Genomic DNA, 14,851 nt, shown 5'->3' on the forward strand with positions numbered 1-14,851 from the left:
GGATATATGATGAGGTTTAGATTATGAAAGGGCCAAAAGAAACTTTGAGAATAATAGAAATGTTTATTTTTTTATTGTGGTAACAATTACTTGGGTTTGTACAAATGTCATCACTTCCCAAATTATACACCTAAATATGTGCAGTTTATTATACACCTATTATATCTCAGTAAAGCTATAAAAAATATTTAAAAGCCTCTGCAAAGAGTAACTGAGGTTTTGTGCCATACATGCACTGTTGAAATAAGGCAGTATACTATCATTCTAGCCTACTGTGAGAAAACATATTCCGCTGTTCTTTAAAATAGTTCTTTGGGGCACCTGGGTGGCCTAGTGGGTTAAGCCTCTGCCTTCAGCTGAGGTCATGATCTCAGGGTCCTGGGATTGAGCCCCGAATTGGTCTCTCTGCTCAGCGGGGAGCCTGCTTCCCCCCCTCCCTCTGCCTGCCTCTCTGCCTCCTTGTGATCTCTCTCTCTCTCTCTCTCTCTCTCTCTCTGTCAAATAAATAAAATCTTAAAAAAAATAGTTCTTTAAATTGGATGAACATAGATTCCATCACACAATGCATGCTTTTTTTTTTTTTTTTTTTAAAGATTGCACTTCTTGGGCGCCTGGGTGGCTCAGTGGGTTAAGCCACTGCCTTCGGCTCAGGTCATGATCTCAGGGTCCTGGGATCGAGTCCCACAACGGGCTCTCTGCTCAGCGGAGAGCCTGCTTCCCTTCCTCTCTCTCTGCCTGCCTCTCTTGTGATTTCTCTCTGTCAAATAAATAAATAAAATCTTTAAAAAAAAAAGATTGCACTTATTTATTTGAGAGAGGGAGAACAGAGAGAGAAAGATAGAGTGCATGAGCGGTGATGAGGTGCAGAGGAAGAGGGACAAGCAGACTCCCCACTGAGCAGGGAGCCTGATGCCAGGCTTGATCCCAGGACCCTGAGATCATGACCTTAGTGGAAGGAAGACCCTGAACTGACTGCGCTACCCAAGTGCCTCCCTTACTATGTTTTAAAGACAATATAGAATGATTATGCTGATGACAAAAACTAAAAAAAGACAACTCAGATTTCATCATATATTGATGAATGGCATTAACCAAAGTTAAATGAGTATTTCAAGAAGTGGTTACTCCCATCCAATGCCAATGGTAATAAGTTACTAGAAAAAATTATGACAGTGTTGATCATAATTCTAATTTTTTTTAAATATTTTATTTATTTGACAGAGAGAAATCACAACTAGGCAGAGAAGCAGGCAGAGAGAGAGGAGGAAGCAGGCTCCCCGCAGAGCAGAGAGCCCGATGCGGGGCTCGATCCCAGGAACCTGGGATCATGACCTGAGCCGAAGGCAGAGGCTTTAACCCACTGAGCCATCCAGGCGCCCCCATAATTCTAATTTTGTAACGGTTGTTGACTGACATTTCATTTAGACTCATGAAATAATTATGGATGTTCATTGTAATTAAAATACAATATTAACACTGACTCTCCCCAGGTCATAAAATAAAAGATATTTCAGTTTTTCATTTTGTTCATCTTTATTTGTTAAAATTTGTTGCCATCATTATATATTAATCTTGGGATAAGTCAGTTTCCCTGACTATCCCAATGAAAATAACTCTCTATGTATAATCGCCATCCCAATGGCCTGCTTTATTTCTCTTTGTAGTACTTATGCCTTATGATCTCCTTTATGCTTGTTTGTTTCACTATTTGTTTATTCCTATATCTTTCTAGCTAGAATTTAAGCTTCATGAGTATGAAAAATTTTTCTGTTTTTTTATTGCTCTACTGAGAATAGTTCCTGGCACGTAACAGACACCCAATAAATCTTTCTAAATAAGAGAAAAATAGCAATGAGTGCAATTTAAAAATTGATATAATCAGTAGGAAGGCAAACTCTTTTGTATCTTGAATGGATTCAAGACAGAGAATGATTGTGAAATAAATAAGACTATTTTTTCTCTTTCAGTTTGCATTTCACAGTACAGTAGCCCCCCTTTTCCATGGTGGTTTTGCTTTCTGCAGTTTCAGTTAACCTTTGTCAACTGAGATCCGAAAGTGGGGTGGTGATCTTCCTCCTGACATACTGTCTGAAGGTCAATAGTAGCCTAATGTTGCATCACCATACTTGCATCATTCACTGCGCTTCCTCTCCTCATGCAGACATGTGTATAGAAGGAATAGTAGGTAAAGTATTTCTTCTCTGTCTTCCTAGAAGCAGAGGTAAAAATGCGATTCTGTTTTAATATAACTGTTCTGTACAATTTAGTATTTCCCTGCTTTTATAAATGCTGTTTTTTCTGTTTGCAGTATGTAACCAGCCACGCCTCTCTGGCAAAGGGGCAAACTCATCATGCCAGAGCTCAAGAATTTCTATTTTGTTATATCTTCCCTAACCTCCATTTCTCTGCCTGCTGTCACTTATGCTTTTGCTGCACTTCATAGATCACTGTGTGAGCACGCCTACCCTGGGTGATTTTAACTCTGTTGAAACTGCTGTCTTTCTTAACTGTCTTTCTTCCCTTAAGGCAAGGATTGTGCCTTGTTCATAAAGTATGCAAAAAAGGCACAGAGTCTGACAACACTATGGAAAAATTGAATGTGTTTTAAGAAAGTGAGTGGGGGGTGGCTGAGTGACTCAGTCTGTTAAGCATCTGCCTTTTGCACAGGTCATAATCCCAGGGTCCAGGGATCAAGCCCTGCACTGGGCTCCTTGCTCAATGGGGAGTCTGCTTCTCCCTTTCCCTCTGCCCCCTCCCTGTTCATGCTCTCTCTTTCTGTCAAATAAATAAAATCTTTAAAAATTAAAAAAAATAAGTGAATGGCTCTAGGGATGAAGGAATATCAGGTTTTAACTGGACATAAAAACTAGGTATTTTTTGAGGAATATAGGCTTGAAACAATGGAAACAAAACCTTAGTAAGTGTGAAAAGAAGAGACATAAATAAGTAATAATTCAATTTTATTTTATTGCTAATAGGTAGCTTCCTGGAGGATACAATATGAGAGACAGGAGAAAAATATCTTTTATGTGAAATAAAATGTAATAGTTCTAGTTTTCCCACCTCTGTTTTAGTGTTACTATAAAATGATCCATTTACTTGACATATCCTCTTAAAGATCTTATTATCCCAATTAAACTGAAAATTTGTTTAGAAAGGGTGATATGAGGGGCACCTGGGTGGCTCAGGGGGTTAAGCCTCTGCCTTTGGCTCAGGTCATGATCTCAGGGTCCTGGGATTGAGCCCCGAATTGGTCTCTCTGCTCAGCAGGGAACCTGCTTCCCCCTCTCTCTCTACCTGTGTTTCTGCCTACTTGTGATCCCTGTCAAATAAATAAATAATTTTTTAAAAAGTTGATATGAGATAACAGGGTATTAATTGCCATGTACCTTTATGATGAGTTTTCATTTGTTTTATAAATTAGGAAATATATATATATATATATATGTTTATCATATATTACTCTACTTTGCATCTAGCAGAATGTCAATAGCAGTAGTAAAATATCAGACTACTATTAATTTAACCAGCTCTTGGTAAATGATAAATGGCAATTTATGCTGATTTTAGGGGAAATGGGGGGTTTGTCAAATGATACATTTCTTTCAAGTCAGCCTAAATATCATTAATGAAAATGAAAGCTCAGGGATCTGTGTTTTTATGAATCTCCCAAGTGATGCATCCATGTTTACATGCCATTGATTTAGACCACATTGTTTATGTTAATACGCTGAGTAGGATAACCTGAGATCATTCCAATGAATATTTCCTTTAATAAAGTCTCTAAAATTTTTTGAGTTAACCTGTTTATTGAGATAAACCATGCAATACCATGCAATCACTGATTTAAATAAATAATTCAGTGGATTTTAGTATACTTACAGAGTTGTTGTGCAACTATAACCACAGTCTAAATCTGAAACATTTTAATGCTGTCCCAAAGGAACCCCAGACCCACTGGCAGTAATTCCCCATTCCATCTCCACCTGCTCTAGGCAAGCACAAGCCTACTTTCTGCCTCTCTGTATTTGCCTGTTTTGAACAGTCATATACATGGAATTATACAATATGTAGCCTTTTCTGACTGGCTTCTTTCACATATCATAATGTTTTCAAAACTTATTCATGTTATAGCGTGTGTCAGTACTTTATTACTTTCACTGCTGAAAAATATTCCATTCTATGGAAATACCACATTTGTTTATCCTTTTTTAAAAAAAAATTTTATTTATTTTTAATTTTTTTATAAACATATAATGTATTTTTACCCCCAGGGGTACAGGTCTGTGAATCTCCAGGTTTACACACTTCACAGCTCTCACCATAGCACATACCCTCCCCAATGTCCATAACCCCCCCCAACACCCTCCTCCCGCAGCAACCCTCAGTTTGTTTTGTGAGATTAAGAGTCACTTATGGTTTGTCTTCCTCCCAATCCCATCTTGTTTCATTTATTCTTCTCCTATCCTCCTAACCCCCATGTTGCATCTCCACTTCCTCATATCAGGGAGATCATATGATAGTTGTCTTTCTCCTATTGACTTATTTCACTAAGCATGATACCCTCTAGTTCCATCCACGTCGTTGCAAATGGCAAGATTTCATTTCTTTTGATGGATGCATAGTATTCCGTTGTGTATATATACCACCTCTTCTTTATCCATTCATCTGTTGATGGACATCTAAGTTCTTTCCATAGTTTGGCTATTGTAGACATTGCTGCTATAAACATTTGGGTGCACATGCCCCTTCGGATCACTACGTTTGTATCTTTAGGGTAAATACCCAGTAGTGCAATTGCTGGGTCATAGGGTAGTTCTATTTTCAACATTTTGAGGAACCTCCATGCTGTTCACCAAAGTGGCTGCACCAACTTGCATTCCCACCAACAGTGTAAGAGGGTTCCCTTTTCTCCACCTCCTTTCCAACACACGTTGTTTCCTGTCTTGCTAATTTTGGCCATTCTAACTGGTGTAAGGTGATATCTCAATGTGGTTTTAATTTGAATCTCCCTGATGGCTAGTGATGATGAACATTTTTTCATGTGTCTAATAGCCATTTGTATGTCTTCATTGGAGAACTGTCTGTTCATATCTTCTGCCCATATTTTGATATGATTATCTGTTTTGTGTGTGTTGAGTTTGAGGAATTCTTTATAGATCCTGGATATCAAGCTTTTGTCTGTACTGTCATTTGCAAATATCTTCTCCCATTCCATGGGTTGCCTTTTTGTTTTGTTGACTGTTTTCTTTGCTGTCCTCTGCCCATTTCTTGATTGGATTATTTGTTCTTTGCGTGTTGAGTTTGCTAAGTTCCTTATAGATTTTGGACACTAGCCCTTTATCTGATATGTCGTTTGAAAATATCTTCTCCCATTCTGTCAGTTGTCTTTTGGTTTTCTTAACTGTTTCCTTTGCTGTGCAAAAGCTTTTGATCTTGATGAAATCCCAATAGTTCACTTTTGCCCTTGCTTCCCTTGCCTTTGGCGATGTTCCTAGGAAGATGTTGCTGCGGCTGAGGTCGAAGAGGTTGCTGCCTATGTTCTCCTCAAGGATTTTGATGGATTCCTTTCTCACATTGAGGTCCTTCATCCATTTTGAGTCTATTTTCATGTGTGGTGTAAGGAAGTGGTCCAATTTCATTTTTCTGCATGTGGCTGTCCAATTTTCCCAGCACCATTTATTGAAGAGGCTGTCTTTTTTCCATTGGACATTCTTTCCTGCTTTGTCGAAGATTAGTTGAGCATAGAGTTGAGGGTCGATTTCTGGGCTCTCTATTCTGTTCCATTGATCTATGTGTCTGTTTTTGTGCCAGTACCATGCTGTCTTGATGATGACAGCTTTGTAATAGAGCTTGAAGTCCGGAATTATGATGCCACCAACTCTGGTTTTCTTTTTCAATATTCCTTTGGCTATTCGAGGTCTTTTCTGGTTCCATATAAATTTTAGGATTATTTGTTCCATGTCTTTGAAAAAAAATGGATGGTATTTTGATAGGGATTGCATTAAATGTGTAGATTGCTTTAGGTAGCATAGACATTTTCACAATATTTATTCTTCTAATCCAGGAGCATGGAAAATTTTTCCATTTCTTTGTGTCTTCCTCAATTTCTTTCATGAGTACTTTATAGTTTTCTGCATAGAGATTCTTAGCCTCTTTGGTTAGGTTTATTCCTAGATATCTTAAAGTTTTGGGTGCAATTGTAAGTGGGATTGACTCCTTAATTTCTCTTTCTTCTGTATTATTGGTGTAGAGAAATGCAACTGATTTCTGTGCATTGATTTTATATCCTGACACTTTACTGAATTCCTGTACAAGTTCTAGCAGTTTTAGAGTGGAGACTTTTGGGTTTTCCACATATAGTATCATATCATCTGCGAAGAGTCATAGTTTAACTTTTTCTTTGCTGATTTGGATGCCTTTAATTTCCTTTTGTTGTCTGATTCCTGAGGCTAGGACTTCTAGTACTATGTTGAATAGCACTGGTGATAATGGACATCCCTGTCGTGTTCCTGACCTTACGAAAAAGCTTTCAGTTTTTCTCCATTGTGAATGATATTTGCGGTGGGTTTTTCATAGATGGCTTTGATAATATGGAGGTATGTGCCCTCTATCCCTACACTTTGAAGAGTTTTGATCAGGAAGGGATGCTGTACTTTGTCAAATGCTTTTTCAGCATCCATTGAGAGTATCATATGGTTCTTGTTCTTTCTTTTATTACTGTGTTGTATCACATTGATTGATTTGCAGATGTTGAACCACCTTGTAGCCCTGGAATAAATCCCACTTGTTTGTGGTGAATAATCCTTTTAATGTACTGTTGAATCCTATTGGCTAGTATTTTGGTGAGAATTTTTGCAACTTTGTTCACCAAGGATATTGGTCTGTAGTTCTCTTTTTTGGTGGGATCGTTGTCTGGTTTGGGGATCAAGGTGATGCTTGTCTAATAAAGTGAGTTTGGAAGTTTTCCTTCCATTTCTATTTATTGGAACAGTTTCAGCAGAATAGGAATTAGTTCTTCTTTAAATGTTTGGTACAATTCCCCTGGGAAGCCGTCTGGCCCTGGGCTTTTGCTTGTTTGGAGATTTTTGATGACTGTTTCAATCTCCTTACTGGTTATGGGCTTGTTCAGGTTTTCTATTTCTTCCTGGTTCAGTTGTGGTACTTTATATGTCTCTAGGAATGCATCCATTTCTTCCAGATTGTGAAATTTGTTGGCGTAGAGTTGCTCATAGTATGTTCTTATTACTGTCTGTATTTTTTTGGTGTTAGTTGTGATCTCTCCTCTTTCATTCACGATTTTATTTATTTGGGTCCTTTCTCTTTTCTTTTTGATAAGTCTGGCCAGGGGTTTGTCAATCTTACTGATTCTTTCAAAGAACCAGCTCCTAGTTTCATTGATTTGTACTATTGGTTTTTTTTTTGGTTTCTATTTCATTGATTTCTGCTCTGATCTTTAAGATTGCTCTTCTCCTGCTGGGTTTAGGATTTCTTTCTTTTTCTTTCTCCAGCTCCTTTAGGTATAGGGTTAGGTTGTGTACTTGAGACCTTTCTTATTTCTTGAGAAAGGCTTGTACCGCTATATATATTCCTCTCAGGACTGCCTTTGCTGTGTCCCACATATTTTGAACCGTTGTGTTTTCATTATCATTTGTTTCCATGAATTTTTTCAATTCTTCTTTAATTTCCTGGTTGACCCATTCATTCTTTTTTTTTTTTTTAAGATTTTATTTATTTATTTGACAGAGAGAGAACACAGGTAGGCAGAGAGGGAGCCAGAGAGAGAGGAAGGGAAGCAGGCTCCCCGCTGAGAAGAGAGCCAGATGCGGGGCTCGATCCCAGGACCCTGGGATCATGACCTGAGCCGAAAGCAGAGGCATTAACCCACTGAGCCACCCAGGTGCCCCACCCATTCATTCTTTGGAAGGATGCTGTTTAGTCTCCATGTATTTGGGTTCTTTCCAGCTTGTGATTGAATTCTAGCATCAGAGCATTGTGGTCTGAAAATATGCAGGGAATGATCCCAATCTTTTGTTACTGGTTGAGACCTGATTAAGGACCCAGGATGTGATCTATTCTGGAGAATGTTTCATGTGCACTAGAGAAGAATGTGTATTCTGTTGCTTTGGGATGAAATGTTCTGAATATATCTGTGATGTCCATCTGGTCCAGTGTGTCATTTAACGCCTTCATTTCCTTGTTGATCTTCTGCTTGGATGATCTGTCCTACTCAGTGAGGGGAGTGTTAAACTCCCCTACTATTATTGTATTATTATTGATGTGTTTCTTTGATTTTGTTATTAATTGGTTTATATAGTTGGCTGCTCCCATGTTAGGGGCATAGATATTTAAAATTGTTAGATCTTCTTGTTGGACAGACCCTTTGAGTAGGATATAGTGTCCTTCCTCATCTCTTATGATAGTCTTTGGCTTAAAGTCTAATTGATCTGATATAAGGATTGCTGCCATGGCCCACGTGACAAATCGACCCGGAAGCACGAGGGTAAGAGGATAGTGAAAAGAAATTAAAGAGACAAAGAGATGGGGGCAGGAGGAGCATATGGGATGATTTCCACCAATGCCGAGTTTATTCAAGGCAGCAAGGTATTATATAGCCAACAATAATTATTTTTAACTGATTACAAAAAAATTTACTACATGCATAAAAAACCCTCCAGACTTCCCCATTATCTACTTCTCTCGGTGTAAATGCAGACTCTCCAAGGCCAGTGGTCTCTGTCTTCAGATAATTCCTTAACCAGCTGCACTGACTCCAAAGTAACTCAAAACATTCAAGAAGTAACAACAAACCTGAGAGTGATTCATAAGCTGTGCTGGAACAGCAAAGAGCAGTTATGAATTTATGACCCCAACCAAATTGCTCTCATCTAACAAGTAAACGTGGGAAATTGCGTAGGCGAGCGCACAACACATAGCACAGACCCTTTCTCAGTGCTACTCAACTTTTCCATCCTAAACCTTTTGTTAGGCTATTCGGACTTTAAAGGAGACACAAGTCAGGGCCTGGTTTGGTCCTTGTCTCAAGACTTATCGCGGCCTCCCACAGATTGCCACCCCAGTTTTCTTCTGATGTCCATTAGCATGGTAAATTGTTTTCCACCCCCTCACTTTAAATCTGGAGGTGTCTTCGCGTCTAAAATGAGTTTCTTGTAGGCAACATATAGATGGGTTTTGTTTTTTTATCCATTCTGATACCCTGTGTCTTTTGATTGGGGCATTTAGCCCATTAACATTCAGGGTAACTATTGAGAGATATGAATTTAGTGCCATTGTATTGCCTGTAAGGTGACTGTTACTGTGTATTGTCTCTGTTCCTTTGTGATCTACTACTTTTAGGCTCTCTCTTTGCTTAGAGGACCCCTTTCAATATTTCCTGTAGAGCTGGTTTGGTGTTTGCAAATTCTTTCAGTTTTTGTTTGTCCTGGAAGCTTTTTATCTCTCCTTCTATTTTCAACGATAGCCTAGCTGGATATAGTATTCTTGGCTGCATGTTTTTCTTGTTTAGTGCTCTGAATATATCATGCCAGCTCTTTCTGGCCTGCCAGGTCTCTGTGGATAAGTCTGCTGCCAATCTAATATTTTTACCATTGTATGTTACAGACTTCTTTTCCCGGGCTGCTTTCAGGATTTTCTCCTTGTCACTAAGACTTGTAAATTTTCCTATTAGGTGATGGGGTGTGGACCTATTCTTGTTGATTTTGAGGCAGGTTCTCTGCACCTCCTGGATTTTGATGCTTGTTCCCTTTGACATATTGGGGAAATTCTCTCCGATAATTCTCTCCAATATACCTTCTGCTCCCCTCTGTGTTTCTTCTTCTTCTGGAATCCCAATTATTGTAATGTTGTTTTGTCTTATGGTGTCACTTATCTCTCGAATTCTCCCCTCGTGGTCCAGTAGCTGTTTGTCCCTCTTTTGCTCAGCTTCTTTATTCTCTGTCATTTGGTCTTCTATATCACTAATTCTTTCTTCTGCCTCATTGATCCTAGCAGTGAGAGCCTCCACTTTTGATTGCACCTCATTAATAGCTTTTTTGATTTCAACTTGGTTAGATTTTAGTTCTTTTATTTCTCCAGAAAGGGCTTTTATCTCTCCAGAGAGGGTTTCTCTAATATCTTCCATGCCTCTTTCAAGCCCGGCTAGAACCTTGAAAATCATCATTCTGAACTCTAGATCCGACATATTACCAATGTCTGCATTGATTAGGTCCCTAGCCTTCCGTACTGCCTCTTGTTCTTTTTTTTTTTTGTGGTGAATTTTTCCGCCTTGTCATTTTGTCCAGATAATATGATCTTCTGGGGGAGGGGCCTGTTGTAGTGACTCTTAAGTGTCTTTGCCCGAGGCAGAATTGCACCGCACTTACTGGGGGTGGAGCCCGATATAGTGCTCAATCCCAGGACCGTGAGATTATGACCTGAGACAAAACCAAGAACTGGCAGCTTACCCAACTATACCACCCAGGCACCCATGCCTTATGAATTTTTTTTTTTAACTAGACATTTAAATACCATAATGTAGTGACATTGGAAATCAGATTTTCCACGTTCCCTAGGGTTTGTGGCTTTTTTGACTATTGAAAGCTGACTAGCCCATTTGTTTAGTGACTTACGAGTTTTACAGAGATTTTTATTCCTTATATTGTGGTCACTGAAGCCTGTTCTTAGCTTGTGTTCGGCTAGTGTTTTGACAGAGATTTTGTTGAGTACCAACAACTAAAGCAAATGAAACCCCTCCCGCACCTCCCCTAGTCTTCCCAGACCGGCTCTGTGCCAAGGTACTTTATTAACACCTAGCTAGGTAAAAGCTTAGAGTTATCCCAGATATTTCTGAGCATGCATCTTACATTGGATATGCACATGGCTTTCTGAATTCCCCCATATTAGTGTGTGCTTTTGAATGCCCTGATTTCCCAAAGAAACTCCCTTGCAGCTTAGAAGTTGGGTCTACTCAACTCCTGCCACAACCAGGGACTAGCATCCGACACTGGAAAAACAAGACTTCCACCTTTCTGACTCTTGCTGAAACAGGGAGGGGGTAGGGCAAGGGCAAGTTGTTCCTCCATTTTAGAGTTGCTTTGTCTTGATTTAAAATTTCCTTGGTTGCTATAAACCTTTGTTTTCCAGAGTTCTAACAAAGTTGGTTCTAATAAATTCTGCAGTTTTAACTGTTGGGAGGGGGCTTGGAACTTCCTATTCCACTGTTTTGCTAACATCATGTTTCACATTTTAGTTTGGAGTATATGACCCTGATGATTAAAGATGTTCTTCTGGTAGTTTTGATTTATATATTACATTTATGTCTTATGATTCATTTGACTTAATTTTAGTATATGGTGCATATGGGTTGTTTCTACTGTCCCAGCACCATTTGTTGAGCACCCTGTCCTTTCTCTACTGTGTTTCCACTACCTCTTGGTCAAAAATCAGCTGTTCTTACCTATTTACATGTCTGTACATGTCTGTTTCATTGTTATGTTTCACTGACCCATTTGTCTGATTTTATGTCAATATCAGTCTTGTTGACTGTAACTTTATCATTATACTTGAAATCAAATAGTTTTAGTAATCAAAATTTCTTCTTTTTTAAATATACTGTATTATTTAGAGCAGTTTAAGGTTCACAGCAAAATGAGTACAAAGGGCAGAGATGCCCCATATGCCCCCCACCCCAATACATATATAGCCTTCCCACCTTATTAACACCTCCCACAAGAGTGGTACATTTATTATAATTGGTAACCCTACACTGACACATCATTATGACCTTGAGTGCATAGTTTACATTAGGTTTCACTTTTAACATTCTACGTTTTATGGGTTTAGACAAACTTACAATGACATGTATATACCATTACAAAGTCATTTTACTGCCCTAAAAATCCTCCTATTTTCAAGGTTTCCTAGTATAGGTTATTTGCATTTTAATCTTAAAATTGGTTTTTTAAAAATTTCTACAAAAATATCTGCTGGGATTTTGATTAAGATTCTATTTAATCTGTCAGTCAGTTTGGGGAGAACCAATATCTTAATATTGAGTCTTTTTGCTTATAGATATGGCATATCTTCATTTACTTAGGCAGTCCTTAACTTCTCTTAGCAATGTTTGGCAGATTTTAGTGTATAGTCTGTCAGATTGATTCCAGTCTTTCATAATTTTGATGCTACTGTAAATGGTATTGACTTTACAATTTCTGTTTTCAGTTGTCAGTTGCTATTATATATAAATACAAATTAACTTTTGTGTATCAATCTTATGTTTTAAAATCTTGGTAAATTCACTTATTAATTCTAGTAACTTTCTTATAGATTCCATATGATTTGGACAAAAATGATGAGGTCATCTCCTAATAAGGGCATTTTTACTTCTTCATTTCTAATCAGTCTCTTTTTTCTTTTCTTTCTTTGCCTTCCTTCCTTCTTCCCTTCCTTTCTCCCTCCATCCCTTCCTCCTTTTCTTCCTTCCTTCTTTCTTCTTTTGTTTTTTGATCTTATTGGACTAGAAGTATGTTTTGTTTTAACTGAATGGACAAATCTAACTATATTTCTATGAGAATCAAACATAGATATGCATTTTTATTGGGTTTCCAAAGGGAAAAAAATGGTATATCTTCTAAAAATATCAAAATTGGTAGGAAGAGGGGATTTGAATTATTACTTTCTAAAGCATTTGTAAATTGCATGTATAATCAAAATAGGAAAACCTTATTTTTCCATATTAATCAATCTTGGGGGAAAGGAATTCTTGTCTTTACCTTCAGAACATTTCCAGAATTGGACTGCTCTCCAGTCTCCATCATTTCTCACAGTCATTTCCTACTTGGACTATTCCATTGGTCTCCTAACCAGGGTCTCCTTGTTTCTGTTCATTACCATTTATAGCTTATTCTCCACAATAGCATTCAGAGAAATCCTTTCAGAATGTCATTGAGACCATGTTACCCTCATTAAAATACTTTAGGAGGTATCTTTTTTAGTTACAGTAAAATCCAGTGGCTTTACAATGGTCATTAAAAGGACATATATGAGCTGGTTCCCAGTTGTGATTTTTACTATATCTCCTAACACTTCATTTTATTAATACTCTGTTTCAATTACAATAGCCTTATTTTTGTTTCTTGAATACAGGATTAACACTTCCAATTTCAGGGTCTTTGCATTTGCTATTCCTTCTCCCTCGAATGCTTTTAACTTGAATATCTACATGATTTGCTCTATCATTACATTTATGTTTTTTCAAATACCACCTCACCTGAGAGGCTTTATCTAACTATCCAATATGAATCATACCATTCTCTATGTTATTTAGCCCTGTTTATTTCTTTGTTTTCTGCTCTGTACCATTTACTTCCTATTTTGGTTTATTTATTTTATTGTCTGTCTCCCCATCACTAGATTGTAGGTTGTGTGATAATAAGGATAGTGTTTTGTTTACTGCTATATCCTGGTGCTTAGAATAATGCCTGGCATGGAGAGTGTGTCTAATATGTATTATTGAATAATGATTATTTTTGAATGAATAAATTATTTTTACCAACCATACTAACGTGCAGGTACTGAAGTGTTGGCAAGTGATGAACTAACCACTGTGATTTCCTAAGGAATGAATACATCTTTTTGACACTACGTTTATGAACTAGTCAGCATAAGAAGCAAAATCTACTCTAATGTATCATGTTTTCATGGTCCCACAGTTATGCTAAATTTAATGTTTGGCCTAAAATCATAAGACAGCCTATAGATCTGTTCCTTGCCACAGTGAATTATTTAACTTATTTTTGTATGAGTTGCTTCATTTACCTTTATGCTTTCAACCATAAACATGAACCCTTGATTAAAATGAGAATCATGAAACTATTGAATATAATCAAGATAATAAACTAATTAGAAGAACCACAAACTTTCCAGGTGTATGAAAAGGTTTGACCTTATCTGTGAGACTACTTTGACACAAGGAAGGCATCATTTTTCTAACTATAAATAATGAGTCACTGAGAGTAATTATAGAATCTTAGTATATCCACAGTTGCTACCTTGTATATCATTTTTGTTCCTGTGAAATTGCAGACAAATCTAAATATTTCTGCCTTTTCTTTGATAAGAACCAGAGCAGTAATTTTATGTAAATATTGCATTTACAACATGAACATTTCTGAAAGAAAAATCTCTAAAATTCTTTGCAAATGGAAAGAGAAAATTCTTGGCAAGGAGCAATATAATTTAAAATAAAAATAAATGAATGAGATCTTGCTTGATGCTTCCTTAAAAATAAGTTTCAAGAATCACCTTCAAGAGTTGAAGTTCTTGTAATAAGAGAAAATTTAATGAAGCCCTTCTCTGTAATTATAGTTAAATCTCTTTAAAGGCAAAAATGTTGAGCAGCTAAAAAAAAGTTTAGCCAATTTTCTGTTTTTCCACAGTTAATTCTGAAGCTTAGAATTATTTATATGTCAAAACCAGGAGGACACTCTACTACTAAACATTCCAATCTGCTATTAATTAAGAGGGACATAAAATATACTATTTTTTCTATTTAAAATATTGAATCTAGCTGCTTCTGAACTAAGCCATCCAAAAGCAAACACAAAATGAAACTTAACACAAATAGAAAAAAGTTTTTTCCTCTTATTTTGAATTATTTTTATCCATACTTCCTCTGCATCCTCACTAATCTATTATTCCTTTTGTTGGCAAGCAGTGTGTCTTATTCTTATTTATGTATACATGTCCCTATGTATCAACTTCTTTATTTCCCAGGACATGGAAGAGAATTTTGCATTTTAATATTTCATTAGATAGATATTTTATTTTTAAATCCACAATCCACAAATAGATT

This window comes from Meles meles, chromosome 9 (genome assembly GCF_922984935.1).
Source record: "Meles meles chromosome 9, mMelMel3.1 paternal haplotype, whole genome shotgun sequence".
NCBI classification, from domain to species: domain Eukaryota; kingdom Metazoa; phylum Chordata; class Mammalia; order Carnivora; family Mustelidae; genus Meles; species Meles meles.